A 14661-nucleotide genomic window follows, 5' to 3' on the forward strand; every position below is an offset into this window, starting at 1 on the left:
CCTGATGGGTTTAATGTAATCCCATCGTAATCACATGAGCCTTTAAAAGTGGAAGAGAGAGGCAGGAAAATGAGTCAGAGAGATGTGAATGAAGAAAAGGCAGGGGAGACTTGAAGCTTGAGAGGGACTCAAACCTTGGCTTTGGAGACGGAGGAAGGGGGCTATGAGCCAAGGAGTGTGGGCAGCCTCTAGAAGTGGGGAGCAGCACTCAGATGGCAGCCAGCAAGGACATGGGGACTGAGTTCTACAACTGCAAGAAACGGAATTCTCCCGACAGCCTGAATGGGCAAGGAAACAAGTTTCTCCTGGAGACTCCAGAAAGGGATGCAGCCCTGCCCACACACTGGTGAGGCCGTGTCAGACTTCTGACCCTCAGAACTGTAAGGTAATGCATGAGTTTTAATTTCATGGTGTTTATGGTCATTTGTTACTGCAGTATTAGCAGGCAGGGTACTGCTTACTTTCTTATCCGTGGTCCTTTACTTTTTGACGGTCATAGACCCCTTTGAGAACCTGATGAGAGCTACAGATCTTCTCTCTAGAAGAATTCATATACACACAAAACTGAATACAATTTCAAGCATGGACCCCCCAAAGCATATCTTATGGACCCAGGTGAAAACCCTTTGCAGATGATAATGTTCAGAGGAGACGAGCAGGGTAAAAGGAGGCCTCCTAGTGATAGCCTCGTCATCTCCCACCAAAGGCTATTCAAGAACCCGGGAGAGCACTTAGCTGGGTTGCACTGAGCTAATTCAGTTTTAATGATACGAATTTCCCAAATAGTGAAGCTGAATAAATCATCTGAGCCTGATCTTTTACTGATGGGCTCCTTGAAATGAGGCTTCACTATTGAATATGACAGTCAGTCTTCACCAGATAGCTACTGATATCTAGTGATTTGAGGATCACTCCAAAGAATTAAAATGTAAAAGTCACAAAGAATGGGTATTGATTTTACTCCCCAGAGAATATGCACAGGAAAAAAACCCCCATATTCCTTAGTAAATTAAATTTACTTAAAGTTAGTGACAATACTGTTTTGGAAATTATTAATGTTATGTAGACTTCTCATTTGTTTGGAGCAGTCCTGTCCAATGAAAATATAACGTGAGCCGCTTAGGAAATTCCAATAGCTGCATCAAAAAAGGTAAGAGGAAAAGGTGAAATTAAGTTCAATAATATATTTTACATAATCTATCTAAAATATTATTTCAACATGTAATCAATATCTTTTTTTTTTTTTGCCAAATTAAGTCTTAGGAATCTAGTGTGGAGATTACACTTACAGCACATTCTCGATGGGGACTAGTCACACTTCAAGTTCTTAGTGGCCACACATGACTAGTGGTGACCATATTAGATAGCACAGGTAGAGAATAAGGAAGCACTGAAATTGAATTTTTAAGGCATAAACATTATGTAATTACACATATAGTTACATATACACTATACATGAAAAAAAACCCTGAGGCTCTTACTATGGAGGGGAATGGCTGTCAGTTGCTACTCCGCTTGGTCTATACACAGTGACACCACTAGCAATAATATGTGAAGGAAGAAAAAGAAAATTTAAAGATTAATTTTTCAGCAGATTTTCATTTATCTGGTTGACTCAAAGAAATCGTATGTGACTTTCTCTGTACATAATAGGCCTTTAATATACATGGTAATTTTTTTCCCATTAAAAATAGAATTTTACTATTGGAAAAGATTTCTAAAACCATTTACTTTCTAAAGTGAGGAAGCACAGGCTAGAAGATGGAAAGAAAACAAAGAATAAAGGTACCTTTCTGGCCTTCCTTACATGGGGTTTCTATATACTAGTTATTATTACTGAGCTACGAATGTGTCAGACACTAAAACCATCTTTATTAATCCTACAACAACTTTGCAGAGTAGATCTTATTTTTCCCATTTATAGATGAGGAAACAGAGACCTAGAAGTCTCATAATAATGTGTCCAAGGTCAGAAAGCTCATTACTACAGAGCCAAGAGGCAAAACTACCCCTTTTTTAGCCCAAAGCCCCTGTGGTTTCTAACAGGCCATGCAGCCTGTGTTGGGCTGGGGAAGAAGAGGTCCGCGAAGCACTCGTGGCTGAAGGGAAGGAGGGGTGAAGGGTGAGAGAAAGAGCAAAGAGAAGACAGTAGAGGTGTGGCGTAAGTGGGGCAATGTGGGCAGATGAAGTGTTAGAGCTGGAAGGGTGGTTTCTTCCACCCTCCATAGGTCAGTGGCTGCGAGGCCCGCCTTGACAGCCAGCCAGACAAGTGGGCTTTGAGGAGGTGGAAGAGGAAGACGTTGGTGAGCTGCTGGACTCCTTTAAAGAGGAGCTTTGTGGCCAGTTACACAATCTTTGCCCATTGACAGATGTGCTTTTCTCTGCCTGGGACTCTGAGGATGGTAAGAACAAAGTGAGGGCTAAAGGCATGTGCCCTCTAGTCGGGCAACGTCTTTGAGCCTCTTGCGACTTACAGCATGCACGTGGTCAGATCCAGGAAACATCTGGTATCTGCTGTCTTCTCCCTGCATGCATCTCTTGCTGACTTTTATTTTTTAATTTTATTTATTTACTTGACAGAAACAGACAGTGAGAGAGGGAACACAAGCAAGGGGAGTGTGAGAGGGAGAAGCAGGCTTCCCACCCAGCAGGGAACCCGATGCGGGGCTCGATCCCAAGACCCTGAAATCATGATCTGAGCCGAAGGCAGATGCTTAACGGCTGAGCCACCCGGGCACCCCTCATGCTTTTGGCTTCACACCCATAGTTTAGCCTGTCCTTGTTTCTTTGTGCTGAAGTTTCCCAAAGTGGAAAATTATTTTCCTATAGGATGAAAACACATGAATGACACGAAGATACACTCTGCAGGGGAGATGAGCCCCACACCAGTCTTTGTGGGCACAGATTTGGCTATCCTCAGGGCATAGTATTTCTGCTGTAGCCTGCTGCTGGGTGACAGCCAGACCAGCTACAGGTTTCAGGCATACACCATGTTTTTTTTCAGGTTCCACCAAACACATTGTTCCAAAGGATAGCTGCCAAAACCGGGGGGGTGGGGGTGCGGGAAGCAAAGTCCAAATAGAAAATCCACATAATGAAAACCATAAATGCAAGGGGTGCGTATAGTTCTATGGACTTTTACCTACAACTCTTTTGGGAAGAGCATCAGTTTTAGTATATATATTGTGGTTATGATTGTATTTTTTATTTTTTATTAAAGATTTTATTTATTCATTTGACAGAGAGAGCGCAAGCAGGGGGAGCCCAAGCAGAGGGAGAGGGAAAGGGAGAAGCAGTCTCTCCGTTGAGAAAGGAGCCTGATGCAGAGGTCGATCCCAGGACCCTGGGATCATGACCTGAGCTGAAGGCAGATGCTTAACCAACTGAGCCACCCAGGTGCCACTATGATTGTATTTTTTAAAAAAATGAGTATCACCAGTGATTTAAAAAACACTGTGAATTCTGTTGCTTAGGCAGTGGAAAAACAGGTATTCTCATCTATTGCTGGGATGAATGCAAAATGATATAATCCCTGTAGAAGGGAATTTGGCAATATCTAAGAGAACTGCCTATGAATTTACCCTTTGACCAAATTCTGCAGGAATTTATCCTGAAGAAACATCTCCAACAATACAAAACTACACATGCGATTATATATGGCAGTATATTTGTAACTGCAAAATGTTGGAGATAATCTAAATATGTATACATAGGAGACAGACTGAATACACACAATAGAGTAATATACACATAATAAAGTACGAGGTAGCTTTTATGGAATGATTTCCAGGATTTACTGCTTAGTGAAAAAAGCAAACAGCAGAAGAGTATATAGTATGTTACCTTTTGGGTAAGAAATAAGGGGAAATAATATACAGTATCTGCCCATTTTGTATAAAAATATGCACTGGATATTAAACCAAAAACTAATAAAATTTGCCTACAGGAGAGAGAGGACAGAATGGAAGGGATACAGGACAGAATGACGCTGCTTTGGATAAGCATTTGTATATAGCTTTGACTTTTGGGACCATTCTAATAATTTACTTTTTAATAAAATAAATTAAGTCAACAAATTTGGGGCAGAAATTCTAAAACTGAATACGAACAGAAACAAGGAAACTGAACTGCACGCCAAATGGATAATCACATGGAATAAAAAAGAACTTCTTAGGTAATGTTTGAAAGCAGTACCCTGACTATATATATAATATATATCTCCTCAGCCTAAATACAAAAAAACCTGCAAAGAAATCTTGAACTCCACTTAACAGGTTTATTGCTGTTAGTGGTACAGATGTAGCAATTCTGGAACTATTTTGTGCCTATTATAGTATTGAGCAAATAAGAAACCATACATATCTGACATTGCTGGGAGCCAGAGTTCTCACTTTTGGAGAGAGGATATACAAATATGGAATGGGGGGAGGAAGAAGAACCCGCTGGTGCTGGATTGGTAAAAATTCAGGCTTTTTTCTTTCTTTAAAACAAAACAGAAAACAAACCAAAACAAAACAAAAACTATTTCCTAGTATGTTTGCTGAAAGAGTGAGTAGCAATGAAGAGATTTGGTTCCCAAATCTTGGTTTCAAAGAACGATTCCCTTCTAAAAGAAACCGAGGGCTTCTTGAAGTATTGACTGTTCCATGGCTAGGGCAAGAAATGCAATGAGGGTCTGGGGCATTTGCTATGCCAGGGAGTAAAGAAGCCAGTTGACAGGCCTCCCCTGGCCAAACCAGGGATAATTTGAGCATCAAAATGAGTAGTGATGTGAATGGATTATATCTCATTGAACAAAAAAGAATCCATGAGTTCATACTGACACTGAAAACAAACAAGCAAATGGCAGAGAGGGCAGGGAGAAGGAAGGCATTTTATGGTAGGATGCCAAGTAATAAATGTAGGAGGAACGATAAGAGTTAGAAAACCACCATTTATGCATTTAGCATAGTAATAACTTATTGAGGCAAGAATCATCAGTGGGTGCTAAAAGTTTGTTGTAGAAAATTTACTGGGGAAATTTATATAGTCTCAAAAGTATATTTCCACAGTTATTTATTAAATAGAAAAAGAAAAACAAGACACATCTAGCTGAAACCACTTCCTCCAAGAGATTAAGATCAAAAACATCATCACAAATGATACAAGCTGGGGCGCCTGGGTGGCGCAGTCGTTAAGCGTCTGCCTTCGGCTCAGGGAGTGATCCCGGCATTCTGGGATCGAGCCCCACATCAGGCCCCGCTATGAGCCTGCTTCTTCCTCTCCCACTCCCCCTGCTTGTGTTCCCTCTCTCGCTGGCTGTCTCTGTCAAATAAATAAATAAAATCTTTAAAAAAACAAAACAAAACAAAAACAAAAAAACAAATGATACAAGCTGAGGTGTCTCTTGAAGTGGTGGACATATATTGCTTGTGTAGTGTTTCTGCCCCAAATGCATGATCTGAATTGTATCATGAGGAAGCAATAGGAACAAAACAGTGGTCCTGTATTTTCAAAAATGTTACTGTCATGAAAGACAAAGAAAGGCTGAGGAATGGTTTCAGATTAAAAGAGACTAGAGAGACATGATAATGATGTTATTAAAAAATAAAAGAGGTGGCTGGGTGACTCAGTCAGTTAAGCATCCAACTTGATTTCAGCTCAGGTCTGTTCTCAGGGTCGTGAGTTTGAGCCCTGCATTGGGCTCCACGCTAGGCATGGAGCCTACTTAAGAAAAAAAAAAGGAACCCCCCCCAAAGATGTTATTAAAAAATAAGCAAAAAATAAAAAGAAAGAAAAAAGGATAAAGGGACATGATAACTACATGAAATATGTGGTTCTGGAATGGGAAAAAAGATTTCTCTAAAGGATAATACTGCAAAAATTAGTAAAAGTTGAGTATGGATGATATATTAGATAATAACATAGTCTACATGTGAAATTTCCTGATTTTTATAATTGCTTTGTGTTTGGGTAAGAGAATGCCATTGTTCTGTTTTTTCTTTTTTCTTTTTTTCCTTTTTTTAAAAGTAGCCTCCACACCCAGAATGGAGTGCAACACAGGGCTTGAATTCATGACCCTGAGGTCAAGACCTGAGCTGAGATCAAGAGTCAGACACTTAGCCAGCTGAGCCACCAGGCGCCCAGAGAATGCCACTGTTCTTCGAAGATACATGCTGAAGTACTTAGAAGAGAGGGTCATAGATTCGTGCAACTAAGTCTCAAATAGTTCAGCAAGAACAAAATAAAAACCTAAAAATTTTCAAATGATTATAATATCTTCTTGAAAAATATAAAATACTATAGACATTTCTATAGAGGTTTTAGGCCTGATCCCACGTTTTCCCATCAAATGGATTTTCTTTGGCTCCTTCTTTAGTTTGTTATAGGGGTAGCTAGAAAAGTAAAATGTAGTATAATGCATTTATTATCCTTTTTAGGCTAAAGGTAATAAAGTATCTTTTCTTAAGAGAGTGGGATATTTTCCAAGGTACTAACTTTTCCAAATTGCTCTAGTCAGACTCACTTGGTTATAAGAATTAGAGAGGCACTCAAGCTAAAGTGATAATTGCAACAAGGGGAACAAAAATTCCTGGGGGTGACTAAGGCATGATAGAGACAGCCAGTGAGAGAGGGAACACAAGCAGGGGGAGTGGGAGAGGAAGAAGCAGGCTCATAGCAGAGGAGCCTGATGTGGGGCTCGATCCCACAACGCCAGGATCACGCCCTGAGCCGAAGGCAGATGCTTAACCGCTGTGCCACCCAGGCACCCCCTGCGCCACCCAGGCGCCCCTATACTATATATTTTTTAAAAAGATTTATTTATTAGAGAGAGAGAGAGAGAGAGTGGAGCAAGCATGCAGGTTGGGAGGGGCAGAGGGAGAGGAAGACAAGACAGTTCCAAGCAGACTCTGTCCTCAGCACGGAGCCTGACATGGGGCTCAATCCCACGACCCTGAGATCATGACCTGCGCTGAAATCAAGAGTCGGTTGCTTAAATGACTGAGCCACCCAGGGACCCCTAAATTGTACACTTTAAATGAGTGAATTGAGTGCATAGTATGCTATCATTTGTCTTAAAAGACTATGATTGCTTATATATATATAAATGGAAGGATAAATAATAAAAATAAATGCTTATTTACATAGTGAGGGAAGGATACCACAGACAGGACAGGGGTAGAAGGTAGATTTTTCTCTGAGAGATCTTGTTTTATAGACTCGACTTTAGAACCATGTAAATATTTTATTAGTTATAAAGCAAAGCTACATTAAAAATGCAATCTCTAAAAATTGCAATCAAGATTAAACAAATTAATCTATGTATTGAGCTGATGGCATAACTACACATGTGGAACCTTTCCAAGTGACTTTAAAATGCAGTAATAGACTACACATCCATATTGAAATATACCCTAATAACAAAAAGACTTACAGAAAGGCTCCCCTACTCCAACAACAACAAAAAACCAAAACTGTTTTCAGTAATCACATTGTGGTTGTAGTGCCAAGATTGTATTCTGAGACTGTTCTTTGTACATGGTGTTATAAAGTAAATGAGTAATTATGTGGATTTTAGGCATGGGGAAAAGGAGATACAGATGTGAGACTGATGAGGGTAGACCTGACTTTCAATTGGACATATATGTTATGTCTTTAAAACAACAACACATTTCCTGTGTGGCTCAATCGGTTAAGCATCTGCCTTTGGCTCAGGTCATGATCCCAGGGTCCTGGGATGGAGCCCCGCATCAGGCTCCCTGCTCAGCGGGGAATCTGATTCTCCTTCTCCCTCTGCCCCTCCCCTGGCTCATGCGCACGCTTCCTCTCACTCTCTCTCAAGTAAATAAATAAAATCTTTAAACAACAGCAGCAGCAGCAGCAGCAGCAACAACAACAACAACAACAACAGCAACACATTTCTTAGCTCCACCTACTGTAAAGGTCTAGAAATCATGAACACTCACTAGCAATAAACATCCTTACCAGATCGCGGCCTCTAAAACACCATTTCCCATTAAAAGGAACCAGGATTCCTTGGAGAAATGGCTGATGGCATGTCTGCTTCAGGAAATGTTGAAGATGAGTCTGGAACAACTTGTCATTTAGAAGGGAAGGAAGTTATCAAAGACTTAGAGCTCTGTGTGATGGAACTCAGAAGCTAATCTGAAGAGATTCCCACTGGCTAAAGAAAGGACAATTTGAGCATCAGTAAAAGTGATAATTGAAATGGATTCAGCATGTCAAATATATTTAAATTCATGAGTTTATAATAATTCTGAAAAAAAAACCCCTTCTCACTGTCAGTCTTTGATGGTTGTGAGAGAATTCATTATTTTGAAAATTGGTAAATGAAGAGTTAAGCATTAATCCTGACTTTCCTATATGAACTGCATTTCAGGGAAACCAAATGCATTTGAAGGGAATTTTCTCTTTATAGAAGCATTTCAGCAAATAAATAAATGCTAGAATAACACCATTTTGTAAACCCTAATTAAAGTGTCTAAGTAATGATAGTCAACAGCTGCTAAGAGCACAAAAAGCAACTGGAACTTTCATACATTGTTGTTGGACATGTAAATTGGGAAACCACTTTGAAGAACTGTTTGGTAGTTTCTTCTAAAGTTAAACAATCATTTCCATTCCCAAGTATTCACCCAGAAGAATGAAAATGCCCACAAGACAATGTGTACAAGGACGTTCATAGCAGCCTTATTCATAATAGCCGCAGGCTCAGTGGGTGGAGGGGAACTAACTGCAAAGACTGAGGAGAAAACTTTCTGGGGTGATGGAAACAGTTTTTATCTTGTCTTGGGAGTAAGCTACATGGGCGTACATAATTGTTAAAACTAATTGAACTGAACAGTTAAGATTTGTGCATTTTATTTTATCTTAATTATACTCTAATTAAAAAGAAAGACCAGATTTTATGTGCCTCCTGATGGATGTACACAACACTCACATACAAAACTATTCTTGCCAAAAACATTGAACCTGAATCTGATTATGCTCCTGGATTTAAGTATCAATTTACAGGAAATAGAGGGAACAAAGAAACATATTTAATAACATCTTGGGGATGTGATCAGCAAAACCCAGACTATGGGGAACTTTATTGCAGTATGGTCCTTAGACCCAGGCAAGGGGCTCTGCTCTGACCCTCCTCTAGCTGTACGGCTCCAGGTGGGGTGAGAAGTCCATGGACTTCGCAGGGGACAGACCCCACCTAGAGTTAATATCTTCCCTTCCAGACTATGTTCTGAGCTTCCCAGGCTATGCAAACTATGCCTGCTTTCAGGACCTGCATGGGCCTGCTCTTTGGTTTACTCTCCCAAGTTTGGATTGTGCAGCCACTGGTGGGTGTTTGCAGAGGGTGTAGATTGAGCTTGGACATGTGGGCGGGGGTGTCCTTGAGAAGGCGATGGAGCCAGGCAGGGGTAGAAAAAGAATGGGGCAGCTTGAGAGCCATGTGCCAGTTCTCCTGTGCAAACACAATCCAGTGAGGAACTCCAAGAGTCAGGATTCTGAATTTTAACTTGGCCTCCTAAGTCATTAAGAGGGTTTATTTGTCAGGGCAGGACTGTAGAGCATATTAAACTGTTAGCTGGAGTGATAGCTTTTAAGTATTTAGACGCGTGGTATTTGCGGCTCTATTTGTACTGTTGTCCCAGGTCTTTAAATGTTAGGGTCAGGTCTACTTTCAAAACTCCTAAGCTCAAACAACCGAATCACTTACCCAAGTAATTTGGGAGAGGGAAGGGTGGGGGTAGAGAGAGATAGAGAAAAAAAGGGAGGGAGGGAGGAAGGAAGGGAGAGAGAACCTATAGCTTAGGAAATGTATGAATGAATTGTAATGTGTGGACCTCAATCTAACTGTAAAACAATGTATAAAATGTATAAAAAATTTGGGGGCGCCTGGGTGGCACAGCAGTTAAGCGTCTGCCTTCGGCTCAGGGCGTGATCCCAGCATTATGGGATCGAGCCCCGCATCAGGCTCCTCCGCTATGAGCCTGCTTCTTCCTCTCCCACTCCCCCTGCTTGGGTTCCCTCTCTCGCTGGCTGTCTCTGTCTCTGTCAAATAAATAAATAAATAAAAATCTTTAAAAAAAAAAAAGAATAAAAAATTTGAACACTGGGTATAATTGATTTAATAAATGAATTGTTAGGAGTTTTTTAGGTATGATAATGGCATTAATGGCATTGAAATTGTTTCAAAATCATCCTTATCTGTTAGAGGTATATATTAAACTATTTAGAGATAAAATGTTTTGGATTTGCCTCAAAAATTGGGTTGAGTGAGGGAGTGGGTGAGAATACAGATGAAATAAGATTGGATATGAGTGGAAGCTGGTAGGGGGATACATAAGAGTTCATACTATTCTCTCATTTTTGCATAAGCTTACATCTTTAACTCCTGTTTCATTCTCTCTCCCTAAACTCCTATCTTACATTTCCTGCACCCTTTTGCCCTGATAAATGACACAGATTTCTCAAAACTCAACAGCTTAATTTGGTTTGTGTGCTGTGGACTATAACTGTGACTGAGAACTTTGTCCTGTGTTCAAAAAACTCACAGTCAAGCACTTTCTCTCCAAACCTCCTACTGATTTTAGTATTTATATTAATGTTCCCACCTCCCCCTCATCACCCAGGGGAAATCTTGGTGCTCTCTTTGATTCCTTCCTCTTTCTTCATATTTAGTTCTCTTCATTCAAACATTTATTATTCTTGTTTACACCTTTTTATCTATAGCAGAGGTTGAAAATTAGTGACCCATGAACTGTATCTAGCCAGCGGAGGTGTTTTGTTTGCTCTGTATAATATTCTTAAAAATATGGTGTTCTTGTTTCTCTTAAAAAATTAGAAAATTGGCAACATTGGGTCCTCACTCATGCAAAAATTGGCTGGAGTTTTAGATGGGACATCTAAATTACCACTCTAATCTCTACCACTCCTTATTTTTCTTACATCAAATTCATTTACTCATTTATGAAAGCTTCTTGATCCTTAATTTAGGAATCTGAGTTTGCAATCTCTGGCATATGTGATCACAGGATGTTAGTACGAAAAGAGATATTAAGAAATCATCGTGTCTGACAGTCTTCTTTCTCCTCCTCTAAGAGATAAAAAAAATTGAGGTCCAAAGAACTTACATTACCTGGCCAGTTTTACACAGTTAATGTGTAACAGGATTCTATTATTTGCCATTAGACCCATTCCTCACCTAGTGTCCCTCATATTCCCCATCCAGGGCCCTTGCATACAATTTTCAGGTTCAAGGTCTCTGTGCTTAATCAGGCCCTGAGGCCTGAGTCCTGAGTCCTTTATCAGGTAAACTATGCCCTAATTCTTAAAAATGAAAAAATCCGTCCCAACCTTACTAGTCTCATTCTTCTAGTGTTTACCTACGTATATCTCACTTTTCTGGGGTGTGTGTGTGTGTTATCCAAAACATATCCTATGCTTTCCAATCTTTTTGATTTTGTTTAGTGCTATTCTCTCCACCTAGGGCATCTTTCCCCAAACTCTGCCTGACATAACTTTTTCCATCCTTTAAAGTCTATTTGAATGTGATGTCTCCCATAAAGTAGTAGTTAAGAAGGTGGCTTGCATGGAACAGATTTGGTTTGAAATCCTGGCTCTGTCCTTTTTTTTATTTTTTATTTTTTTAAAAGATTTTATTTATTATTTATGTGACACAGAGACAGCCAGCAAGAGAGGGAACACAGCAGGGGAGTGGGAGAGGAAGAAGCAGGCTCCCAGCAGAGTAGCCCGATGTGGGACTCGATCCTGGAATGCCAGGATCACACCCTGAGCCGAAGGCAGTCGCTTAATGACTGCGCTACCCAGGGGCCCCTGCCTCTGTCCTTTACCAGCCATATGACCCTGGACAATTTATCTAATCTCTGTAAACCTGTTTCTTCTTCTGTAGAAGGGGAGTATCATCCCCTTTTACAAATGGTTAAACATAATCCCATTGGTTGAAAGTATTTCTGTATACTGCAGGAATCCCATCTCACTTTTTTGCTTCAAACATTGCCTTGATTTATAGTCATTCATATTAGCTATTCTAATACTCATCATACTAATTATTCATCCTACTAGTCATTCATTATATATCGTAAACATGTTATTATATATTATAGTTATTCTTTCACAATAGATGAGGGCAGGGATTTTGTCTTACATGTGCTTCTATTTCTCACAGTACTTAATGAGAGCTTGTAATTACTGAATTAATAAAGAGGAGTATAACCATTCTGAGATGTTCCTATATTCTATAAAAACAATAAACACAAATTTAAAAATAGCAATAGATGAATCTCATATTATTCCCTTATATGGGGGGGGATTTTTCTCAGGTTTCTATACCAAACTATACTTCTCTTAAGCAACTTAAAAAAACTCTTATAGACCACGTGAAACTCAGAACTATGTTTTTGTTTTGTTTTAGTTGCTAGGAATATCAGAAACTAATTTGTGGTGGCACCCCTCTAGCAATTACAAAGAAACTCTTGGCATGAGTTTTGGGGGTATTAACATGCACTTGTCTTTATTTTGTTTGATTTTGCTTGTTTTCCAATTACCTTTTGTCTCTTCTTCTTTTTTAAAAGATTTTATTTATTTATTTGACAGAGAGAGAGATAGGCAGTGAGAGAGGGAACACAAGCAGGGGGAGTGGGAGAGGAAGAAGCAGGCTCCCAGTGGAAGAGCCTGATGCCGGGCTCAATCCAGTAATGCCGGGATCAGCCTTGAGCCGAAGGCAGACGCCTAACGACTGAGCTACCCAGGCGCCCCTACCTTGTGTCTCTTCTGATCATTTTTTCCTACTATAGTGTCTATTTTTTCCTGAGCACACTCAATCTTTTGTGAGACTGGTGGGGCATTGATAAATAATATGCATCAATAAAATACATTTAAAAACCAGTTCTTACAGCTTATTAAAGCATCTAATTTCTTTTGATCTCCTACTTCACAGAGACTTATCATCTACTTCAAGGTGACAGAAGAGAACTTCCCCAACTTTTTCCCTTACTTATAAAGTTATTCACATCTTTAAAAGAGCAACATTTTACATGTCTTTATAAAATATACACCATATATAATACAGATAAGCCGAAAGCAGAATACCTAAAAAACAAACAAAAAAACCCCATCATGTGGTTAAGAACCTACATATTGCTGCTTTCATACCCACTTTTCTCTTGTAACAATGTATTTTACATATTTTACCTTATCATTAAACAGTCTTCTAAATAATTTTTCAAGGTTCAAAGCATCCCACTGATTGTGTATCAGGGTAGTCAATCAGACTGCAACTCCACATTTCCTCCCTATAAAACCTGAAGATGCTCTTACTGAAACTAATATAAGTGAACTTCTCTTATCTGCAACCATGTTATCCATGTCTAAGAAGTATGAGTATAATATAGCTCACCAGTCTTCCATTGGTGGACAAGATGAAACGAACTCCATTCAGCTTAATATATGTGTGCAGTTTTGATTCTTTCCTTTCGAGAACTTCCTAGAAGTATACTTCCTTAGTCAAATTATATACACATTTTAAGGATATGTAGTTTTAAAATGCCTGGGGGAGGGGAGAGAAGTACCAGTTTCTATTCCCACCTGCAGTGCCTGTTTAACTGAACCCTTGCCCAACACATACACTATCTGCTCTTTAATCTTTGCCAATTTAATAGGTTTTTAATATTCCATTTATATTTCTACTAATGTGGCTGAGCATACCTATTATTGGCTATCTATCTTTATTACTCTTGCCAACTTGTAATAGTTTTAAAATTACTAACATCCATGTTCCATCTTGACATCCTCCTACCCATACCCAGTTCCACCTCCTAAGTTAATTTATGTACTTGGTGTGTGGATCTTATCTCCTATTTCTTTAGGGAATTATTCAATCAGTTGTTCTCTTTCTTGGCAGTATCTTTAACCTCTGACTACTAGTGTTTCCTCTTGTACTAATAAATATCACTAAATGTCCACTTTTTCAAGAAAATCCCCAACTTTTTTCTTTTCCTTGCCATTCTTCTCTGGCTACTGACCTCTTTTCCTTTACAGCCAAATTTCTTGAAGGAATTGTCTTCACGTGCTGCGTTCGCTTCATCTCTCTTTAATTCGCTGCAAACAGATTTAAATTGAGGTCTTCAATGCCTTCTTTGTTGCTAAGATTTAAACAATTGTACCATATATACATATGGTATAAAGACGGATACAAGATGATTTTCCCCCAAAAAACTAAACTCTGTAAAGAATATTTGTGCTAAGAAAAGACGTGATAGGTAATAAAATGAAAAATTCAAGTTACTGCCAGGTAGTTAGGATGACTGGTAATTTTCCTCAACTGAAAAAAATTTACTTCGCTATTAGAACAAATTGCAATGTAATACTGCAATTACCAACTTACACGTTTTCTAAAAGGCAGAAGAAAATTAGAGAAGTGACAGGAGCCACTGGGCCACACTTAACTTCACCGCAAGGAGTTAAGAGCAGGTGGGCGCGACCCACAGACCCAGAACAGGCGTTCCCGCCGCGGGCTACTACTGGATTATCTCCTGATAGGACAGTCTTCTCTTAGAAAGGCCCTCATGCCCTTTTCGCTTATGCCAAATGACCTCTGAGCGTCTCAGCCTCTGTGGCTTAACGGCTTCAAACCGCGCCAAA

At 39.6% G+C, this 14661-nt stretch overlaps 1 long non-coding RNA gene across 3 annotated transcripts; it reads right to left on the minus strand.

Annotated features, from left to right (window-relative positions):
• Positions 1-1061: 1061 nt before the first annotated feature.
• LOC109489104 lies at positions 1062-14659 on the minus strand. Of its 3 annotated transcripts, none has more exons than XR_004620824.1 (5): positions 14405-14659; positions 14043-14162; positions 13418-13567; positions 7966-8164; positions 1062-1136 (listed from the first exon to the last, which is right to left on the minus strand). It is a non-coding gene; the product is annotated as an uncharacterized LOC109489104 (long non-coding RNA). The 3 variants fall into 3 exon arrangements; XR_002142054.2 differs by having other exon boundaries at positions 14043-14118; positions 14405-14658; XR_004620823.1 differs by having other exon boundaries at positions 13418-13504; positions 14043-14118; positions 14405-14656.
• Between the last annotated feature and the right edge of the window lie 2 nt (positions 14660-14661).

This window comes from Ailuropoda melanoleuca, chromosome 15 (assembly GCF_002007445.2).
Source record: "Ailuropoda melanoleuca isolate Jingjing chromosome 15, ASM200744v2, whole genome shotgun sequence".
Lineage (NCBI taxonomy): Eukaryota > Metazoa > Chordata > Mammalia > Carnivora > Ursidae > Ailuropoda > Ailuropoda melanoleuca.